General features: G+C 42.4%; 1 protein-coding gene across 1 annotated transcript in view; it reads right to left on the bottom strand.

Moving 5' to 3' along the window:
• The window catches only part of VAMP1 (vesicle associated membrane protein 1), a 65,869-nt gene that overhangs the window by 12,005 nt on the left and 31,327 nt on the right, over positions 1-22,537 (bottom strand). The window lies entirely within an intron of this gene.

Genomic DNA, 22,537 nt, shown 5'->3' on the forward strand with positions numbered 1-22,537 from the left:
GATTCAGCCCATCCTGCACTGCTGCACCACCCACAGGTCTGCTCATTTCATAGACCCAGGCGGCCCCCTCAAGGGAGTGCATCAGAAGGTCTGCTTGCCCCTTCCAATCACCTTCTGAATCTGGAAGGGGGCTCTTCTGATGGGCATTCCCAGAGTGATTTCCACCTGGCCGTGCCCCATACAGGCACCCCCGTATTGGTCCAGTCTTCCGTTGCCCATTTACCTTGACCATATGGCCAAGCCATTGGCTGCTGCCCATGAGTCTGTAAAAAGCCAGACATAAGGGCTTTTCACCATTGTTCAATTCTTTCATCACTGCTAGAAAACAGCATGAAATTCAGCCCAATGAGAGATGACCCTCTACTATCAGTCTTTCTATCCAATAGTCTTAATGCGGCTTTCCAAACAGGATACTCCCTTTGTTTTGGAACTACCATCAACATCAATTTTCATCCAGACTTTCACCTTAATTCCATCAGTCATGGCATCTGCATATCCTCCTAATCTAATCTTAGCCCTGTTATGACTTCACCAACAGGTTTTGAAATCACAGTGCATAGGGCTCTCCTGTCAAGCTCAGAAAAGCCTCCTCCCCCATCCCAGCCATTTTATCCACTCACATGCATATGGCCTTGAGTCTCCCGTTGGGGGGTGGAACCAAGAAGACCCTGGCCTCTCCACCAATCTTTACCTTGATTAAGCTAGGCACTACCCCACACATTTCTCATCATAATCTTTGCCTTCCGATTTTTGAAACTCCTACAAAATGGGGTAAATGGAACAAACTAATTTAGGGCTTTTAATGTTGGGGGACCAGCAGGGGAGCCCATTGGTCCACCCAACCTTCAGTAGAATTTATCAACAGCTTTGTTTCAACACCATTAAAAGTCCACCATCATTCACCTCACTTCTCAATAACCATCTCAAGACTTCCACCCCGATGGGACTGCCCTGGATGCTCCCCTCTGTCTCACCCCATTTTCTTGTTAATTACTTTAATGGTCTTGATATCAGTAAGAATCACACAAGGAAGTTGAGACAGCGAGTCTGATAGGGCTTCTGGGATTGTCATCCAATTTTGCAGCAGGAAGGTTATATGAGGTGTGCCTACTAAAGGGGTCCCTTTTAATCACAGCATTTCCTATAACCTGGGTAACAAGTATGATCAGCAGGTGAATATCCTGGGCATCACAAAGCCAGTCCTGCAGGGCTTGTACATGAAGCATATAAGCTGCTTCATCTGGGGTGTTCTACTTGGCATTTATAGGGGGAGCTGTGTAGTCCCTCCTCTCAGGATAAACACACCTTACAGTGGCTTTCATCCAGACATCTGTGACTGTTCAACAGTGGTCCGGTGTCAACCCAACACACTCTTCCACTCTGCAGCATCAAAACCAAAGACACAGCCCCCAAATTAAATACTCTCACAATCCGTCTCAGTAAAGGTTCTTTAGGAAGTTGATGATACCAGTCTACAAAATGAGACAATTCCTTCTCACTATACTCCCTGGTTTCAGTAGCTTGTTCGTTTTGTCCTCCCCCCATGTTGACTACCTTCTCCATAAGCAGAGGACTTATGGTGCTTTCTGTTGTCCTGGCGTAACTTTTCCCTTGGGAGCAGCTTTGAGGCTGGTGGCCAAAGCTCAGACTGACCTCAATCTGAGTTTGGTCCAACATCAAGTCTGTAGCACTCTCTTTTACTTTCACTTTCACTATGTCAGCTAACAATAACTAAGGGACTGTGTAGTTAGCATGCTTCTGATTGTTTTTCATTTCTTATGTATCCAATAAGCCAACTCCCTGGGAATTGAGTCTACCACCATTTCTAAATCCCACTGGTAACTGATCACAGCAGAGACAGTTTCAGACTAAGCGTGACTAGGTAGCCATCCGGGATCAAAGCTTCCTCATCCTGCACCCTTTCATACTTCTCTTTCCCAAACCACAAGTTTCCATGAGCCAAGGCTGTTTTAGCAAATCCCACTTCTCTGACAGAGATTAATAGGATCTGCTTCTATTCACAACACTTCCGACACCAAATGTGTGGGTTTTCCACAGCAAGATACCCTTCAGTTCTCACACCTACTGGGTGTGCTACAATTTAATTCAGTTTTGACACTAAGCACTCAGAGTTAGCAGGTTACCCACACTTCTGTCCAACGTGGCAACAAATTAGGGGTCCCCAAGACCCCCTCGTCAGGTTCCATAATTTGCTGTAACAACTTACAGAACTCAGGGAAACACTTTGTTTACTATTATAGGTTTATTATAAAGGATATTATAAAAGATAAAAACGAGCAGCCAGGGCTTCTCTGGTGGTGCAGTGGTTGAGAGTACACCTGCCGCTGCAGGGGACACGGGTTTGTACCCCGGTCCGGGAAGATCCCACGTGCTGCGGAGCGGCTGGGCCCGTGAGCCATGGCCGCTGAGCCTGCGCGTCCGGAGCCTGTGCTCCGCAGCGGGAGGGGCCACAGCAGTGAGAGGCCCGTGTACCGCAAAAAAAAAAAAAAAAAAAAATCTTCCACTCAATATTGTTAAGATTTCAGTTCTTCCCAACTTGATCTGTAGATTCAACACAATCGCAAGCAAAATCCCAGCAAATTATTTTGTGTATATTGACAAACTGTGCGATCTTCCCGGACCGGGGCACGAACCCGTGTCCCCTGCATCGGCAGGTGGACTCTCACTGCGCCACCAGGGAAGCCCAGATTTTTTTTTTTTTTAAAGATGAGGAGAAGTTTGAGCATATTTTAAAGTTTGGGGGAAGGAGCCAGTAGAGAAGAAATGGTTGGAGCCTCAGAAGGGAAGGAATAATCAATAGCAGAAGGTTTCTAAGCAGACTGCAAGAAATGGGGTTCAGAGTGCATGTGGGGGAACTGGCCTTAGACCGGAGGAGGGACCTTTGTCTGTTGTAAGGGGAGAGGAGGGTGAGGATGTGTGCAAATGCAGGTATATTTGTTAAGTTGGTAGTGTTTGGATTTTTGGCAAAGATGGATGCCAAGTTATCTGTTGAGAGTGAAAAAATGAGATAGTGCTAGGAAGTTTGAATAGAGGAAGTGTGAATGGTCATTGCAGGGAGGGAAAGAGCAGGTTGACCAGAAGGACAGAGCAGGGTCACCAGGCAGAGTTGGGGACTCAGCTGGTGATAAACTGAAGTACTGATTTATGCTGACTTGTGGACTGCCCCGTGGTGCTCAGAAACCCAGTTGCACACATGGAGATGGAAATAGTTCCATTCATCCAGGATTGGGGTGTTTCTACAAAGATTTGATTAAAGGTCAGAGAGACAAGGGGGAGACTTCCCTGGCAGTCCAGTGGTTAAGACTCCACGATTCCAATGCAGGGGGCACGAGTTCAGTCCCTGGTCGGGGAACTAATATCTCACATGCCATGTGGCCAAAAAAAAAAAAAAAGAGGCCTTCCCTGGTGGCGCAGTGGTTGAGAGTCCGCCTGCCGATGCAGGGGACACAGGTTCGTGCCACAGTCCAGGAAGATCCCACATGCCACAGAGTGGCTGGGCCCGTGAGCCATGGCCGCTGAGCTTGCGTGTCCGGAACCTGTGCTCCGCAACGGGAGAGGCCACAACAGTGAGAGGCCCGTGTAGCACATAAAAAAAAAGAAGAGGTAAGGGTTTTATAGTGTTGACAAGAGAGAGACAGAAATAGTGTAGGATCTAAGATGGACAGAAAGGGAAGTGAAAATGGAGGGAGTTGATGGCTGGAAACCAAGCAGAGGAGGCCACAGACGGGCAGCCCTGAGTGAAGAACAGGCACAGAGGGGGCAGTTGAGCAAGAAGTCGGGGGTTGTGGTCAGAGTTTCCACATCTGTAAAGTGGGGGAAACAACAGAAGTGAACAATGAAGATTAAATGCGACAGAGCATGTGCTTCGTAAACTGCTAGACGCCATACCAGTGCTGGTTTGTTGGCTGGCTTTTCACTAGACTGTCAGGTTCTTGAAGGTGGGAATTGTGCCTCAGACATTCCTGCTTCCAGCAAAATTGCCTGATGCCAATAAGTGCTTAGTGAATCTAAGTGTGTTAGAAGGATGGATGCACGAGCTGGTTTCCCTTTAAGATTTAGACTCTGCCAGGATTTTCTGAATTTTCTAGTCCAGAAAACAGCCAACTGGTTCTTCAATATTTTTGTATACAGATTAGCTGAAGTTTGACAACATTGTTAAAAGATCAAACCATGTTCTGATAATGGCAGAATAGCTTATTTTGGATAGATAGATAGATAGATAATAGATAGATGATAGATATTTATATTTATCTATAGGTAGATAGATAATAGATAGATGATAGATAGATATTTATATTTATCTATAGGTAGATAGATAGATAATAGATAGATATTTTTAAATATTAAAAATAGTTGCTTGAATACATTGGAGAGTGCCCCAAAGAGCAAAAAGTGGAAGAGATTTAGTGCTTAAAAGAAGGGAAAACACGGGTGAGATCCACATTTAACTGGCTTTTTTTTTTTTTTTTTTTTTTTTTTTTGCGGTACGCGGGCCTCTCACTGTTGTGGCCTCTCCCGTTGCGGAGCACAGGCTCCGGACGCGCAGGCTCAGCGGCCCTGGCTCACGGGCCCAGCTGCTCTGTGGCATGTGGGATCTTCCCGAACCGGGGCACGAACCCATGTCCCCTGCATCAGCAGGAAGACTCTCAACCACTGCACCACCAGGGAAGCCCCTTAACTGGTTTTTAAAAACAGATTTTCATGAGGTGCGTGGCCGATGTGTGGTGGTGGATAGAGCCTGAGAAGAAACGGGCAAAACTAATCTATGGTGATTAAAACTAGAATGATGGTTGTGTCATCTAATTTTAGATGAGAGGGTTGAGGGAGGTAGATGAGAACCCGGCACCAGGGAACATCATTGCATCGTGGAACTATTCCATGACGTGATTGAAAGAGTGGCCTCACTCACCTGCACAGACCCCTGTCCAGACTTACCTGGCTAGACTCATCACCTCTCCGTCTTCTTTTATACTAGCAATTGTGATATGGTTCTGAGAACTAATAGGTCTCAGAGCATACCTTGCTCTTGTACATTTCTATGCTTCTGCCCACATCTCAGGACCCGTAGTCTATACTGTGCCTTTGTGAAAATTAGGAAAAGGGACCTCCTCTTCCCAGCGGAGTGCAGGCTGGGTTTCAGGCCCCTCTCATCCCTTGGTCTGGCACCATATTGCACGGACCAACCTGCGCACCATTTCCAAAGCCTGGAACAAACACAGTTAGCCCACCTGGCAACCCCCTACTCATCCACCAAGTCTCAGCTCAACCTCTACCTCCGCTGTGAAGTGATCTTCCTCTAGCAGAGGTAGTAGGGGTTTTGGCTAAGCTTCCTCTGCTTTTGGAATAGCCTCCATTAAAGCAATTATCTTTATTGAATTATGGTTGTTTGTCTACATACCTCCCTACCCCCATTAGATTATTCTCAATGCTTTTTCCTCTCTTTTTCTTCTTACAAATTCCAGTTCCTAACACATAGGAAGTGATCTGTAAACTTGAACGAATGAATAAATGAGTGATATTTTACCTCTCTGGTCCTCATGATGCTTTATTGAGAATAAAGAAATCGGAAGAAGAGATGTCTGAAGTTCTTACCAACTCCAGAATTCTCTTTTCCAATATGCATTAAGTAAATGGCTGGTGAGCAGATGAATAGAATCCAACCAAAAGAAAATCCCTTTAAAGGTGCAGCTTAAAGGAACATGGATCAATTTGTTTAAGTTCTATTCTAGAAGCAGGCTACTGTGAGTTTTTTGAATCTCTTATATATTTTGTCTTGCCTCTGAGACCTTTCAGAGACATTTCAGACCACCTGAAATAGAGTTTAAGAGGAACTGCTTTAGGAAACCCTTCCAGAGAGTAGATTGCCTTCCATCTCATTATGTACATTAACTATTTCTGTTATGTATCTTTCTCAGATATTTTCACAAAAGGAACAACTGTTTCTCTACACTAGGCAGCTCTTTAGCCTGTTTTTTTTTTTTTTTTTTTTTTTTTTTTTGCGGTACGGGGGGCCTCTCACTGTTGTGACCTCTCCCGTTGCGGAGCACAGGCTCCGGACACGCAGGCACAGCGGCCATGGCTCATGGGCCCAGCTGCTCCGCGGCATGTGGGATCTTCCCAGACTGGGGCACGAACCCGTGTCCCCTGCATCGGCAGGCGGACTCTCAACCACTGCGCCACCAGGGAAGCCCTCTTTAGCCTCTTTGAAGCTAATGTTACTTCTCTCATCAGAGGAAATTTTACCCTGAGTTCTTTCCTCCTCCCTGATCAGAGATATTTTCCTTAAGCGGACATTGTCAGTTTCCCCAGAAAGGCAGCAAATCTATTCGAGGGCATCAAGCTTCTGAGAAGCTACCAGAAGTAGAGGTCTAGAGTAGGGACTTTTACAGACTATCTCCTGGATCCCTAAAGAGTCCACTGATTCCCTGAAACTCTATTCACAATATTGTGTGCGTGTGCATTTTCCAAAGAGAGATCAATATCTTTCTTCAGACTCTCAAAGGAGCCCCTTGACCCAGAAAAGCTGAATAAGAACCACTGGTCTAGAGTCTGGGATAAAATAGGCTGGGGAGTACAAGGGCTTTTAAGATCAGATAATACTCTTGGGTCATACCAAAGACAGATTCCTCAACAGCCATAGACTGGAGCCCTTGGAACTGAGTCCATCTGGCCATTCCAGGGGCCTCCCTCAGGGGCTTCCCCACGTCCCTGGGACTTGCTGAAACCCACCTGCTCTGCAGACACAGGGAAGTTTTGGGGGTATGGCAGATGTCTGGCCTCCCTGCCCTTATATTTTAACAGCGATGGCCTTGGAGCCAGAGGTTCCTGAAAATCATGGAACCCTCTGAAGACAGAATCATTATCCCGCCACAAGGGGGCACCCAATGCCCAGACAGATGGGACAACGAGCCTCTTGCCTCAGCTCAGAGAAGCTTCTCCTGCTCTGAGCCAAAGCTTGAAGCTCCTGGTTATACAATCGGCCTCCAAAGCCCTTCTACCCACCACACCCAGTGTCCCCCAGGAAGCCTCATTGCTCCTTTTGGTGCAAACTTTGCGCATGTTCTTGCTAGCCTCAGCCCTTTCCCTAGAGGTGACCCTGGACCCCACACACCTCCCTGGGGTCGGCCTGGAACATGTAATTTGAATTGTGAAGATCCTGATCCGAGGTGATCATAGCACACACTTCTGCTTTCCACTCCCCAGGTTACTCCTGGGCCTGCAGGGTCCTCACCCAAGGCTCAGTCTTTAGCGTGATTTCAGGGTTGTGAACAGAGCCCTGCAGAGGTGTGCAGATGCCCATGGACATCATTAAAACACCTCTAGATAACTGTGACCTGTTCAGACAGGATAAGGAAAACATCCAGTACTCACTGAGCCCTAAGGGAAGAGTTACCAAAAATTAGCTGCAGCTTGTGTCAGGATCCCAGGCTGCCGTATACTCTAGTGAGGGTGCAATTTTAGCTCCAGAAGGCAGGATGAAAATCTAAACCCATCAGAAGGGTATGGACTTAGACAAAATCAAAAGTATTTTTTGAACTTCTTTTATTAAAAATAATTTAAGTAGGGCTTCCCTGGTGGCGCAGTGGTTGAGGGTCCGCCTGCCGATGCAGGGGACACGGGTTCGTGCCCCGGTCCGGGAAGATCCCACGTGCCGTGGAGCGGCTGGGCCCGTGAGCCATGGCCACTGAGCCTGCGTGTCCAGAGCCTGTGTTCCGCAACGGGAGAGTGCACAACAGTGAGAGGCCCGTGTACCGAAAAAAAAAAAAAAAATTTAAGTAGAGCACAATAACACTAAAGAAATATTCAGAAATTTGCTAATTATAGAATGACAAATAATTCTTTGAAGAATATACTTATTTTATTTTCATATCCTATAATAGATTATATCAACTTTTTATAGTATGTTAATAGGTATTCAGAGATTGGATTATATTTATGCAATCTATAAGCGTATCTGGAGGTTAAATCATAACTAAGGCTTTGAAGGAAAATCAGAATGAGATTGAAGAGATGAAGGAATAATTCTAGATTTTCCATCAGTCTCTATGCCTCTATGTGATTTTATTTTATTTATTTTATTTTATTTTATTATTATTTTTTTTATTAATTTGTTTTTATTTTTGGCTGTATTGGGTCTTTGTTGCTGCTCATGGGCTTTCTCTAGTTGAGGCAAGCAGGGGCTACTCTTCGTTGCGGTACGCGGGCTTCTCATTGTCTTGGCTTCTCTTGTTGCAGAGCACAGGCTCTAGAGTGCAGGCTCAGTTGCTCCATGGCATGTGGGATCTTCCCAGGCCAGGGCTCGAACCCGTGTCCCCTGCATTGGCAGGCGGATTCTTAACCACTGCGCTACCGGGGAAGCCCTTATTTTATTTTTTTAATGCAATATCTATATCTTTAAAAATCAAAAATATTAAATTTATAAATGGAGGTTAAAACATTTCCGGGAACTTAGTGTACCCAATCGAGAAGACTCACCTAGATGTACGTTGGCCCCAGGAATAGCATCCCAGCCTCAAATCTCTGGCAAATAGAGAACTTAAGCCTTCTTGAGATGGCAATCACACATCATGGTCATACACTGTCCACTTGAGATGGTAAAACTACTCCCTTAGTGGACAGGTGTCCTTTTAACTCCAGGAAGGTTTGGAATTGACGTGGTGGCATTGCACTGTGTCAGCTTAGCTAAGACGAAACCACATTTCTTGGAATTCCCTCCCTGTGTGGTTCCAGGTTAAGGCTGGCCAGGAGAGAAATGTGTGTGAGGTTTGAAAGGTAGAAAGGCAGAAGTGAAGCAGCAGCCACTGCTCTGAAGGTCAGCGTGGGTGCTAGACTGCCCCAGCCCCTACCCATCACAGCTGCTCTTCTGGTTCGCTTTTTTCAGCCCAGGTAGCAGCCAATCCTGCAGGGCCTCCAGCTCCTGTCAGGTCTCCTCCTTCAGCTTCACCGACTCCTGGGCCAGGCATGTGTACCTCTCCATGGCAGAGGGTACCAGGTCCTTCTGCAGACAACCCAAATCATCCAGGCTGGAGGTGGTGAGGGACAGATGCATGCTCCACTTGGTCCCTCCAAGCTCTCCCCCACTTCACAGCCAGCACGTCTTCCCAGCTGACCTGTGGTGATCTCAGGCCTGCCACAGACAGAAACAGAGGAAACAGACATCCACAGACCCCTTCACCAGTTCCTTATTCCATGTCACTCACAGTGGTTTTGCTTCTCCGGTCAAACCTTAACTGATATCAACCAAAAGTGATGAAGCAAATCAAACTCATGCTAAGCTTCATATACATTTTAATCATTAGGACAATCTGTGTATAGTTACTGCTTAAAGTTTTTGTAATGCTTAAAAGAGTTTTTAGCATGGGAGAGCTATAAAATTAGACTCATTATTCTATTAAAATGTATAATTGATTTTCTTTTTTTTAATTAAAAATATTTTTTTTAATTTTTATTTATTTATTATTTATTTTTGGTTGCATTGGGTCTTCATTGCTGCGCGCGGGCTTTCTTTAGTTGTGGTGAGCAGGGGTTACTCTTCGTTGTGGTGTGCAGGCTTCTCATTGCGGTGGCTTCTCTTGTGGAACACGGGCTCTAGGTGCGTGGGCTTCAACATCTATGGCACGCGGGCTCAGTAGTTGTGGCGCACGGGCTTATTTGCTCCGTGGCATGTGGGATCTTCCCGGACCAGGGCTCCAACCCATGTCCCCTGCATTGGCAGGCAGGTTCTTAACCACTGTGCCACCAGGGAAGCCCTGTATAATTTATTCTCAATGAATGATTCTAAGTTGAAGGGGGTAAAAAGTGTTGACACAATTATAAAGTTTGAGGGAACTTATCATTCTCTATAGCTAAACATTCATTAGACTTACAAAAAAGTATTTAGGAAACATTTTCTTGTTAGGGTCATAAGCCCACCCAGTCATACATCTAAATACTTAAAAAGAAATCATATATGTGAAATTTAGATACTCAGTTTAAACTATTTAAAGGAATTTGGTGGACTACAGTTGTAAATGGAGTAGATAATGGAATTTAGATTTTTCAACTTCAGTTAATCAAATGTTAATTTTAAAAAGCAGGGGGTGGGGGCGCTTCCCTGGTGGCGCAGTGGTTAAGAATCCACCTGCCAATGCAGGGGACACGGGTTCAAGCCGTGGTACAGGAAGATCCCACATGCCGTGGAGCAACTAAGCCTGTGCACCACAACTACTGAGCCTGTGCTCTAGAGCCCACGAACCACAACTACTGAGCCCTAGTGGCCACAACTACTGAAGCCCGCGCGCCTAAAGCCCATGCTCCACAACAAGAGAAGCCACGGCAATGAGAATCCCACACACCACAACGAAGAGTAACCCCCGATCGCTGCAACTAGAGAAAGCCCGCATGCAGCAATGAAGACCCAATGCAGCCAAAAATAAATTAATTAAAATAAATTAATTAAAAAAAAAAAGCGAGGGCACTTCCGTGGCAGTCCAGAGGTTAAGGCTTCACCTTCCAATGCAGGGGATGCGGGTTCAATCCCTGGTCGGGGAGCTAAGATCCCACATGCTTCCCAGCCAAAAAACCAAAACATAAAACAGAAGCAATATTGTAACAAAATCAATAAAGACTTTAAAAAATGGTCCACATCAAAGAGATCTTTAAAAAAAATTTTTTTAAGTGAAAATTAGAGAATTCCCTGGCTGTCCAGTGGTTAGGACTTGGCACTTTCCCTGCCGAGGGCGTGGGTTCAATCGCTGGTTGGGAGACTAAAAACCCGCAGGCCATGCAGCGTGGCCAAAAAATTTTTTTTGAAAAGTGAGAATTATTGGGAAGATTCTGGGAAGATGGAGAAGTAGGAAGTGCCAGGAATCTGGCTTCCTTCTGACACAACCACTGCACTGGCAGAATCCGTCTGATGTAATTGCTTTGGAATTCTGGAGTCTGCTGAAGGCTTGCAATGTCCAGGGGAAGACTTGGATAGTAAATTATGGTTAATTTTGCTCAATATCAGCTCTTAGCACAATAGCAGCTACCCGTTCCCTATCCCCAGCCAGGTGGCAGGCAGCTGTGCATGTGTTCCTGGAGCAGTTTACACACAGCTTGTGGAAGCCAGGGTGGGCAAAAAGGACCCTGTCTTCTAAATATTGGGAATCTGTGCCCTGATTGCTGATTGCTGCTTCTGATCACAGAGCTGCAAAGAGGCCAGCAGCCATTGTTGTTGCACCTCCCCTACCTGTCAGAAGCCCCTCCCCCTCCAGCTGAAGTGACTGCCAGGGGACTTAAAGGGCCAGTGCTTTTCCCCCTCCTCATTTTTTACTTTTTCCTTTTTCAGGCTGCCAAGGGTGTGCGTCCAATCCCTGGTCAGGGAACTAAGATCCAGCAAGCTGTGGGGTGTGGCCAAAAGAGAAAAGAAAAAGAAAGAAAGAAAGCAGCAGGAGAAAAGCAGATCATCACATACAGGGGATGCTCAATAAGATCTTCAGCATATTTTTCATCAGAAGCTTCAGAGGCCAGAAGATAGTGGGCCAGTACATTCAAAGTGCTAAGAGAAAAAATATTAACAAAGAATACTACATCTAGCAAAACGGTCCTTCAAAAGTGAGGGTGAAATTAAGACATTCTGATATAAACAAAAGCTGTGGGAGATCATGACCATTAGAGCTGCCCTGCAAGAAATGCTCAAGGAGGTCCTGCAAGGTGAAATAAAAGGACACTAGACAGTAACTTAAAGCCATATGAAGAAATAAAGATCTCAATAACAGTAAATATATAGGCAATTATAAAAGCTGGTATTATTGTAAGAGTGGTTTGTAACTGCACTTTTTGTTTCCTATAAGATTTAAGAGACTAATACATTTAAAGAAAAAAATTATTAGTGTAAAAGTTAGTATTACTGAAACTTTGATATGTGACTCCCAGTCTTGTTTTCTACATAATTTAAGAGACTAATGCATTTAAAAGAATTATTAGTTTATGTTTTGGGGTACACAATATAAAATGTAATTCTGTGACATCAACAACTAAAAGGATGTGGAAATGGAGCTGTAAAGGAGCACAGTTTTTGTGTGTTATTTAAATTAAGCTGGTATAAATTCAAACTGTAGTGTTATGACTTTAGAATGTTAAATGTAATCCCCATGATAACCACAAAGAAAATAGCTATAGAATATACACAAAACAAAATGAGAAAGGAATATAAATATTTCACTACCAAAAAATCAACTAAACACAAAAAAAGACAGGAATGCAGGAAATGGGGAGGGGGAAAGCTATAAGGCATATAGAAGACAAATAGCACAATGGCAGAAGTCTCTCCTTACCAGTAATTACTTTAAATGTAAATAGATTAAGCTCTCCAGTCAAAAGACAAAGGTTGGCAGAATGGATAAAAGCACATGACCAAAAAAAACCCCCCAAAACAAAAAAACACATGACCCAACTTTTGCTATCTGCAAGAGACTTGCTTGAGATCCAAAGACATAAACAGGCTGAAAGTGAAAGGATGGAAAAAGATATTCCATGCAAATAGTAACCAAAAGGAAGCAGGAGTGGCTGCACTAATATCAGAAAGAAATAGACTTTAAATCAGAAAATGTTACAAGAGACAAAGGACATTATATATTAATAAAAGGTTCAGGGCTTCCCTGGTGGCTCAGAGGTTAAGGATCCTCCTGCCAATGCAAGGTACATGGGTTTGAGCCCTGGTCCAGGAAGATCCCACATGCCACACAGCAACTAAGCCCTTGCACCATAACTACTGAGCCTGCACTCTAGAGCCCGTGAGCCACAACTAGTGAGTCCATGTGTCACAACTACTGAAGCTCACGTGCCTAGAGCCCATGCTCTGCAACAAGAGAAGCCACCACAATGAGAAGCCCGTGCACTGCAAGGAAGAGTAGCCCTCGCTTGCCACAATTAGAGAAAGCCCATGCACACCAGTGAAGACCCAATGTAGCCAAAAATAAATAAATAAATAAATAAATAAAATTTTAAAAATAAATAAACAATTCATTCATTTAAAAAATAAAATAAAAGGTTCAATATAGCAAAAAGATATAATAGTTATAAACATATACTCACTCAATGACAGACCTTTAAAATTTATAAAACAAAACCAGACAGAATTGAAGGGAGAAATAAACAGTTCTACAATAATAGCTGGAGATGTCAATACCCCACTCACGATAATGATAGAACAAGGAGAAAAAAGATGAGTAAGGAAATAGTGGGGGTTTTTTAATTGAAGTATAGTTGATTTACAATGTTGTGTTAATATCTGCTGTACAGCAAAGTAATTCAGTTATACATATCTATACCTTCTTTTTCATATTCTTTGCCATTACGGTTTGTCATAGGATATTGAATATATTTCCCTGTGCTATACAGTACATCCTTGTTGCTTATCCATTCTCTATATAATGGTTTGCATTTGCTAACCCCAAACTCCCAATTCTTTTTTTTTTAACATCTTTATAGGAGTATAATTGCTTTACAATGGTGTGTTAGTTTCTGCTTTATAACAAAGTGAATCTGCTATACATATACATATATCCCCATATCTCCTCCCTCTTGCGTCTCCCACCCACCTTCCCTATCCCACCCCTCTAGGTGGTCACAAAGCACCGAGCTGATCTCCCTGTGCTATGCAGCTGCTTCCCACTAGATATCTATTTTACGTTTGGTAGTGTATATATGTCCATGCCACTCTCTCACTTCGTCCCAACTTACCCTTCCCCCTCCCCGTGTCCTCAAGTCCATTCTCTACATCTGAGTTTTTATTCCTGTCCTGCCACTAGGTTCTTCATAACCATTTTTTTTTTTAGATTCCATATATATGTGTTAACATATGGTATCTGTTTCTCTCTTTCTGACTTACTTCACTCTGTATGACAGACTCTAGGTCCATCTACCTCACTACAAATAACTCAATTTCGCTTCTTTTTATGGCTGAGTAATAGTACATTGTATATACGCGCCACATCTTCTTTATCCATTCATCTGTCGATGGACACTTAGGTTGCTTCCATGACCTGGCTATTGTAAATAGAGCTGCAATGAACATTGTGGTACATGACTCTCTTTGAATTATGGTTTTCTCAGGGTATATGCCCAGTAGTAGGATTGCTGGGTTGTATGGCAGTTCTATTTTTACTTTTTTAAGGAACCTCCATACTGTTCTCCATAGTGGCTGTATCTATTTACATTCCCACCAACAGTGCAGAAGGGTTCCCTTTTCTCCACACCCTCTCCAGCATTTATTGTTTGTAGATTTTTTGTTGATGGCCATTCTGACTGGTGTGAGGTGATACCTCATTGTAGTTTTGATTCGTATTTCTCTAATGATTAGTGATGTTGAGCATTCTTTCATGCATTTGTTGGCAATCTGTATATCTTCTTTGGAGAAATGTGTATTTAGGTCTTCTGCCCATTTTTGGATTGGGTTGTTTGTTTTTTTGATATTGAGCTGCATGAGCTGCTTGTAAATTTTGGAGATTAATCCTTTGTCAGTTGCTTCATCTGCAAATATTTTCTCCTATTCTGAGGGCTGTCTTTTCATCTTGTTTATGGTTTCCTTTGCTGTGCAAAAGCTTTTAAGTTTCATTAGGTCCCATTTGTTTATTTTTGTTTTTATTTCCATTTTTCTAGGAGGTAGGTCAAAAAGGATCTTGCTGTGATTTATGTCATAGAGTATTCTGCCTACGTTTTCCTCTAAGAGTTTTATAGTGTCTGGCCTTACGTTTAGGTCTTAATCCATTTTTAATTTATTTTTGTGTATGGTGTTAGGGAGTGTTCTAATTTCATTCTTTTACATGTAGCTGTCCAGTTTTCCCAGCACTACTTATTGAAGAGGCTGTCTTTTCTCCATTGTATATTCTTGCCTCCTTTATCAAAAATAAGGTGACCGTATGTGCGTGGGTTTATCTCTGGGCTTTCGATCCTGTTCCACTGAAGGAAATAGTGGTCTTAAACAACAAAATAAACCAGCTAGGTCTAACAGACATATATGGAACACTACCCAACAACAACAGCATACACATTCTTCTCAATGGCACATATATCATTTTCCAGGATAGACTATATGTTAGGCAAAAATTAAATCTCAATAGATAAATTTTTTTTGGCTGTGCCACGCGGCATGCGGGATCTTAGTTTCCTGACCAGGGATTGAACCCACACCTCTGCAGTGGAAGCACGGAGTCTTAACCACTGGATCACCAGGGAAGTCCCTCAATAGATTTTAAAAGATATATTTCATATAAAGTATCTTCTCTGATCAGTGGAATGAAGTTAGAAATTAATAATAAAAGGAAAACTGTAAAATACACATATTGTGGAAATTAAACAACACATTTTTAAACAACCAATGGATCAAAGAAGAAATCACAAGGGAAATTATAAAATACTTAGAGGCAAATGCGAATGAAAACCCAACATACCAAAACTTTGGGGATGCAGTGAATGTAGTACTAAGGGGTAAATTTATAGTGAATTGTTTATACATTAAAAAAACAAGATTTCAAATCAACAACCTAACTTTACAACTTAAGGAACTAGAAAAAGAAGAAGCAACTAAACCCAAAGCTAGCAAAAGGAAGTAAAAAAGTTAGGGCAAAGAAAAACAAAACAGAGAACAGGAAAACTATAGAGAAAATCATTGAAACCAAAAGTTGGTTCTTTGAAAAGATCAACAAAATTGGCAAACCTTTAGTTAGATGAACTAAGAAAAAAAGAGAGAAGACTCAAATTACTAAAATCAAAAATGAGGGAATTCCCTGGTGGTCCAATGGTCCAAGACTAAATCACAAAGAAATAGAAAATTTGAATAGACCTGTAACTAGCAAGGAGATTAAATCAGTAATCAAAAATCTCTCAGCAAGTAGCACTGTTTACAATAGCCAAGACATGGAAACAACCTAAGTGCCCATCAACAGACAATTGGCTTAAGAAGATGTGGTGTATATATACGATAGAATATTACTCAGCCATAAAAAGAATGAAATATTGCCATTTGCAGCAAAATGGATTGACCTAGAGAATATTATACTTAGTGATGTAAGTCAGACAAAGACAAATATTATATGATATCACTTATATGTGGAAATCTAAAAAATAATACAAAAGAATCTACATACAAAACAGAAACAGACTAATAGACATAGAAAACAAACTTATAGTTACCAAAGGAGAAATGGAGGGGAGGGGTAAATTAGGAGTGTGGGATTAACAGACACAAACTACTATACATAAAATAGATAAACAACAAAGACCTACTGTATAGCACAGGGAACTATATTCAGTACCTTGTAATAACCTATAATGGAAAATAATCTGAATATATATATCTATATATATATAGATATATATATAGGACTTCATGGAAATTTTCAAAATTTGTGTATCAAAGGACACTATCAACAGAGTAAAAGGGCAACCCACAGAATAGGAGAATATATTTTCAAACCCTATATTTGATAAGGGATCAATATCCAGATTATAGAGAGAACTCTGATAACTCAATGACAAAATAAAACAACAACAACAACAAAACCCTCAAAAATGTGCAAAGAACTTGAATAGACATTTCTCCAAAGAAGACAGACAAATGGCCAATAAGCACATGAAAAGATGCTCAACATCACTAATCATTAGAGAAATGCAAATCAAAACTACAATAAGGTATCACCTCACACCAGTCAGAACGGCCATCACCAAAAAGTCTACAAACAATAAATGCTGGAGAGGGTGTGGAGAAAAGGGAACCCTCTTGCACTGTTGGTGGGAATGTAAATTTATACAGCCACTATGGAGAACAGTATGGAGTTTCCTTAAAAAACTAAAAATAGAACTACCATACGACCCAGCAATCCCACTACTGGGCATATACCCTGAGAAAACCATAATTCAAAAAGACACATGCACCCCAATGTTCATTGCAGCTCTATTTACAATAGCCAGGTCATGGAAGCAACCTAAGTGTCCATCGACAGATGATAAAGATGTGGTGCATATATACAATGGACTATTACTCAGCCATAAAAAGAAACGAAATTGAGTTATTTGTAGTGAGGTGGATGGACATAGAGTCTGTTATACAGAGTGAAGAAAGTTGGAAAGAGAAAAACAAATACCGTATGCTAACACATATATATGGAATCTAAAAAAAAAAAAAAGTGGTTATGAAGAACCTAGCGGCAGGACAGGAATAAAGACTCAGACGTAGAGAATGGACTTGAGGACACGGGGAGGGGGAAGGGTAAGCTGGGACGAAGTGAGAGAGTGGCATGGACATATATACACTACCAAATGTAAAATAGATATCTAGTGGAAAGCAGCTGCATAGCACAGGGAGATCAGCTCAGTGCTTTGTGACCACCTAGAGGGGTGGGATAGGGAAGGTGGGAGGGAGGAGACATGGGGTTATATGTATATGTATAACTAATTCACTTTGTTATAAAGCAGAAACTAACACACCACTGTAAAGCAATTATACTCCAATAAAGATGTTTAAAAAAAAAATACGCCAGAAAAGTGTTCTGAAACACACACACACACACAAAGTGAATATCATTGTCTTACTCTATTATAAATAGTCAAACAAAATCTATAGGTCGAAATTAAAGAAAAGTAAGAATTTAAAATTTTTATTATATTCATAATAGAATAACAAAATTTATAAGTTGAACTTAAAGAGCATAAGGGAAACTAGATTTTGAATTTGGTTACTTTAATAAACTATTTTTTTAATTCCAATAACTATGCATAGACTTTTATTCTGTGCCCTCAAATACCAAAAGACACAAATTTGCAATATCATGCTTCTTGCAGCTGTACCAAGCCAGCCTATCCCATTCCATTAGTGTGAAAATGTGATGGGGTTTCCTCAGCCGCAGAAGCCTCCCCATTGGCCATCCTAAAGCTCCCATTGCTAATTTCGAGCTCTAGTAAAGGTGAGATTTGTCCCATATACCTCCTCCTGCTGGATTTCTCCCTTCCACTATGAGCTCTGTACCACTTCAGAAATCCCAAGCTCTCACACTGCCCCAACCCCAAGAAGGAAAAGAGCTTGATAATCAACTCATACTCCAAGGAACATTTACTGGGACCTTCTGCATCAAGCACTGTGTAGGGTGTGCCCCCATGTTATCACACTGAACAGCTCACATCCACCCTGTGAGGTAAGCATCAGCATCCCATGTTACAGTGGAAACAGACTCACAGCTTGAGCAACTGACCCGCTAGCAAGTGTCCAAGCAGAGAGATGGCCTTGGACATGGTCCAAGCAACAGATTTACCTTGAATGGCCCTCCACATCTCAGATTTTCACCATCTGTTTGATCGCTATACTCCCTCCCCAGACTCCTCTGACCCCACCAGCCTCCAGGACCTTGCCTGTCACCCTCAACATTCCTCTATGGGCAAGATGCCCATCAACAGAGGAAGGATTGTGGACTAACTCACACGTAAGGGGGAAGGCTGCCACAGCCCTTGACCTTCAGGAACTCCATCAGAGGCACCCAAGGTCAGGGGAGGCAGCTGTGAGAGATGGGGAGGCCCCTGTCACCAAACCACTCTCTTCCCCTCCCAGTAGAGGGAGACAGAAGAAAAGGAAATGTGGGGAAGATGAGTCAAATAAGTTTCTCTTTGCATCACAGAATCAAATTCTCCATCTGTGACTTCAGATAAGTCCCAGGTAACCCCAAGCAATGGCCCACAGGATGTAACTGTAACACACCTACCCCACAAAGCATCATGTTCCAACTCTGTGGAGAAAACAGTTGCCTCCTTCGAAAGTCAAAGTGTTACACGAACAATGGAAACTAAGAAAACAATTCCATTTACAATAGTATCAAAAAGAATAAAATACTTAGGGATAAATTTAATGAAGAAAGTGCAAGACTTGTACACTGAAAACTACAAAACAATGATGAAAGACATCAAGGAAGATCTAAATAAATGGAAAAATATCTTATGTTCTTATAGATTGGAGGACTTCGTTTTTTTGGGGGGGTTGTTTGTTTGTTTGTTTGTTTGTTTTTGCCACACCACACGGTGTGCAGGATCTTAGTTCTCCGACCAGGGATAGAACCTGTGCCCTCTGCAGTGGAGGTGTGGAGTCTTAACCACTGGACTGCCAGGGAGTCCCAAGACTTCTTTTTTTTTTTTTTTTTGCGGTATGTGGGCCTCTCACTGTTGTGGCTTCTCCCGTTGCGGAGCACAGGCTCCGGACGCGCAGGCTCAGCGGCCATGGCTCACGGGCCCAGCCGCTCCGCAGCATGTGGAATCCTCCCAGACCGGGGCACGACCTCGTGTCCCCCGCATCGGCAGGCGGACTCTCAATCACTGCGCCACCAGGGAAGCCCAGGACTTCATATTTTTAAGATGACAATACTCCCCAACTTCACCTACAAATCCAATGCAACCCCTGTCATTCTAACTGCCTTGTTTTGCAGAAATAGATGAACTAATCCAAAAATTCATATGGAAATGAAAGAGATACAGAATAGCCAAAGTTATCCTGAAAAAGAAGAACAAAGTTGGAGGATTCACACTTCCCAATTTCAAAACTTACTACAAAGCTTCAGTAATCGAAACAGTGTGGTACTGGCATAAAGACAGACATACAGATCAATGGAATAAACTCAAGAATCCAGAAATCAACCCATACATCTATGGCCAGTTGATTTTGACAAGGGTGCCAAGACCACTCAATGTGAAAAGAATAGTATTTTTAACAACTGGTGCTGGGACAATGCATATCCACAGGCAAAAGAATGAAGTTGAACCCTTACCTCAAATTATATACAAAGCTTAACTCAAAATAGATCAAAGAAATAAAACTATAAAACTGTCAGAAACAGGTGTAAATCTGTGTGACCTTGGATTAGGCAATTACTTCTTAAATATGATACCAAAATCACAAGCAACAAAAGAAAAATAGATAAACTGGACTTTATCAAAATTAAACATGTTAGTGTAACAAAGGACACCACCAACAAAGTGAAAAACAACCCACAGAATGGAGAAAATATTTGCAAGTCACATATTTGATGAGTCTAGCATCCAGAATATATAAAGAACTCTTATAACTCAACAAAAAAGACAAATAATCCAATTTAAACATGGGCAAAAGGTTTGAATAGACTTTCTCAAAGAAGATATACAAATGTCCAATAAGCACATGAAAAGAGGCATCATTAGTCTTAAGGAAATGCGAATCAAAACCACAGTGAGGTACCACTTCATACCAACTAGGGCAGCTATAATTTTTTTAATGGAATTTGACATGTGTTGGTAAACAAGTAGAGAAACTACATGACCACTGGTGGGATTGTCAAATGGTTCAGTTACTGTGGAAAAGTTTGTCAGTCCCTTAAGAAGCTAAACACAGAACTAACATATGACCCAGCCATTCCAATCATAGGAATATGAGAATTCAAAACATATGTTCAAACAAAACTTGTACGTGAATGTTGATAGCAGCATCCTTCATAACAGCCAAAAAGTGGAAACAACCCAAACGTTCATCAACTGATAAATGGATAAACAAAATGTGGGATATCCGTACAATAGAATATTATTCAGCCATACAAAGCATGAAGTAGATGAATCATGCCACAACATGGATAAACCTTGAAGATATTATGCTAAAGTGAAAGAAGCCAGACAGATGACCATGTATGACTCCATTTATATGAAATGTTGAGAATAGGCAAATCCATAGAGATGAAAAATAGATTAATAGGGACTTCCCTGGTGGTGCAGTGGTTAAGAATCTGCCTGCCAATGCAGGGGACACGGGTTCAAGCCCTGGTCTGGGAAGATCTCACATGCCATGGAGCAACTAAGCCCGTGAGCCACAACTACTGAGCCCGCATGCCACAACTACTGAAGCCCGCATGCCTAGAGCCTGTGCTCCGCAACAAGAGAAGCCACCACAATGAGAAGCCCGCACACCGCGATGAAGAGTAGCCCCCGCTCGCCACAACTAGAGAAAGCCCGTGCATAGCAACGAAGACCCAACGCTGCCAAATAAATAATAAAATAAATATATTTAAAAAATAGATTAATGATTGCCCGGAGATGGGGGAGGGGGAAAGTGGGACTGACTGCTAGTGGGTCTGAGATTTCTTTTAGGGGAGATGGGAATGTTCTGGAATTAGATAGTGGGGCTATTTGCACGACGTTGGAGAAAATCCTAAAATCCACTGAATTGAATTGTACATTATCAAATGGTTAAAATGTTGAATTTTATCTCAATTTTTAAAGAGTCAACATGCACCAAGTTGCCCTTCAGTCTGGGCCAGAAGAAAGTGTAGTCTTAGGAAGGTGTCTAGTGCTGAAGCAGAAGGGTCTGGGGGTTCCCTGAGTCCCACTGGCATCTTGCAAATGAGGTAAGGGATACCACCTCCGCGCAGATCTGAAGTCTCTGGAGGTTTGTAGTGGGGACAGGAGTGATCTCGCCCACCACAGGGAGGCTTGTCTCAGCCCCTAGAGCGGATGGCAAACATCCAAAGGGATCCACAGAACTGGCAGAGGCCCTGCAGGTTGGGTCCCTAAACAAAGGATTTTTGTAGGCAAGGGCCGAGAGTGGACTTGAGGACACGGGTGGTGACCCAGGAAGAAAAGACATCAGTCACAAAGGGGAAATACAAACTGCCAATGATCATGGAAAGATGCTGGGGCTCGCTGGTAATCAGAAGGATGTACACTGAACAACAGTGAGTCGGCATTTCCCCCCAAGTCGATTGTCTAAAATGGTTTGCTAATATGAAAGGCTGGCAGGATGTGAGCAGACGAGCTCTCATCTCACGGCTGTTGGATGTGTGAATTGGTAGAACCACTTTGGAGGGCAACTCGCCAGTACCTATTAAAGTGAAAAATGTGCATACCCTATGACTCAGCGATTCCAGTGCCCAGAATTTATTCTAAAGAGACACTCTCATAAGCACAGAGAAGTAGCAGGTGCTATGCGACAACACTTGTAATAGTGAAATGTTGGGGAAAAAAGCTAAATATTCATAAACAGGAGAAGGGCTAAAAAGCCTACGTACATCCATTCTCTATCAAAATTAGTAGTTCTACATGTATAACATGAAATGATCTCCAAGACATATTACTGGATTTAAAAAGCAAATTTTAGAAGGATGTGTACTCTGTATCATTTATGAAAAAACAAAGCACAACCCAAAACGCAAGTGTGCTGGGCCCTTGGAGAACTCTGCCTGGCAGGCTGGGGTACCAGGCCAATTAACAATCCTTTCTTTATCTGGAAAAAAGATGGACTTTTAAAAGCAACACAGGAAGAACATGGAACTGCCAGGCTTGGGCTGTTTCATTTCCAAGAGATCATTTTTAACGAGTAGAGAGAAGCAGTGCATGACTCGTTCCATAGGCTTTCTTTCTGGCTCTGTGTTAGGAGAATTACTGCAGGCTTGTATAGTATTTCCTTTAGAGAACAGAGGTACCTTCCCATTCCCAAATAAGAAAGAGAAAGTGAAAATTAGGTGTCCTTGCCAGCAACCATCTCAGGTATAAA

Source organism: Mesoplodon bidens (genome assembly GCF_964165515.1).
Source record: "Mesoplodon bidens genome assembly, chromosome: 11".
NCBI lineage: Eukaryota > Metazoa > Chordata > Mammalia > Artiodactyla > Ziphiidae > Mesoplodon > Mesoplodon bidens.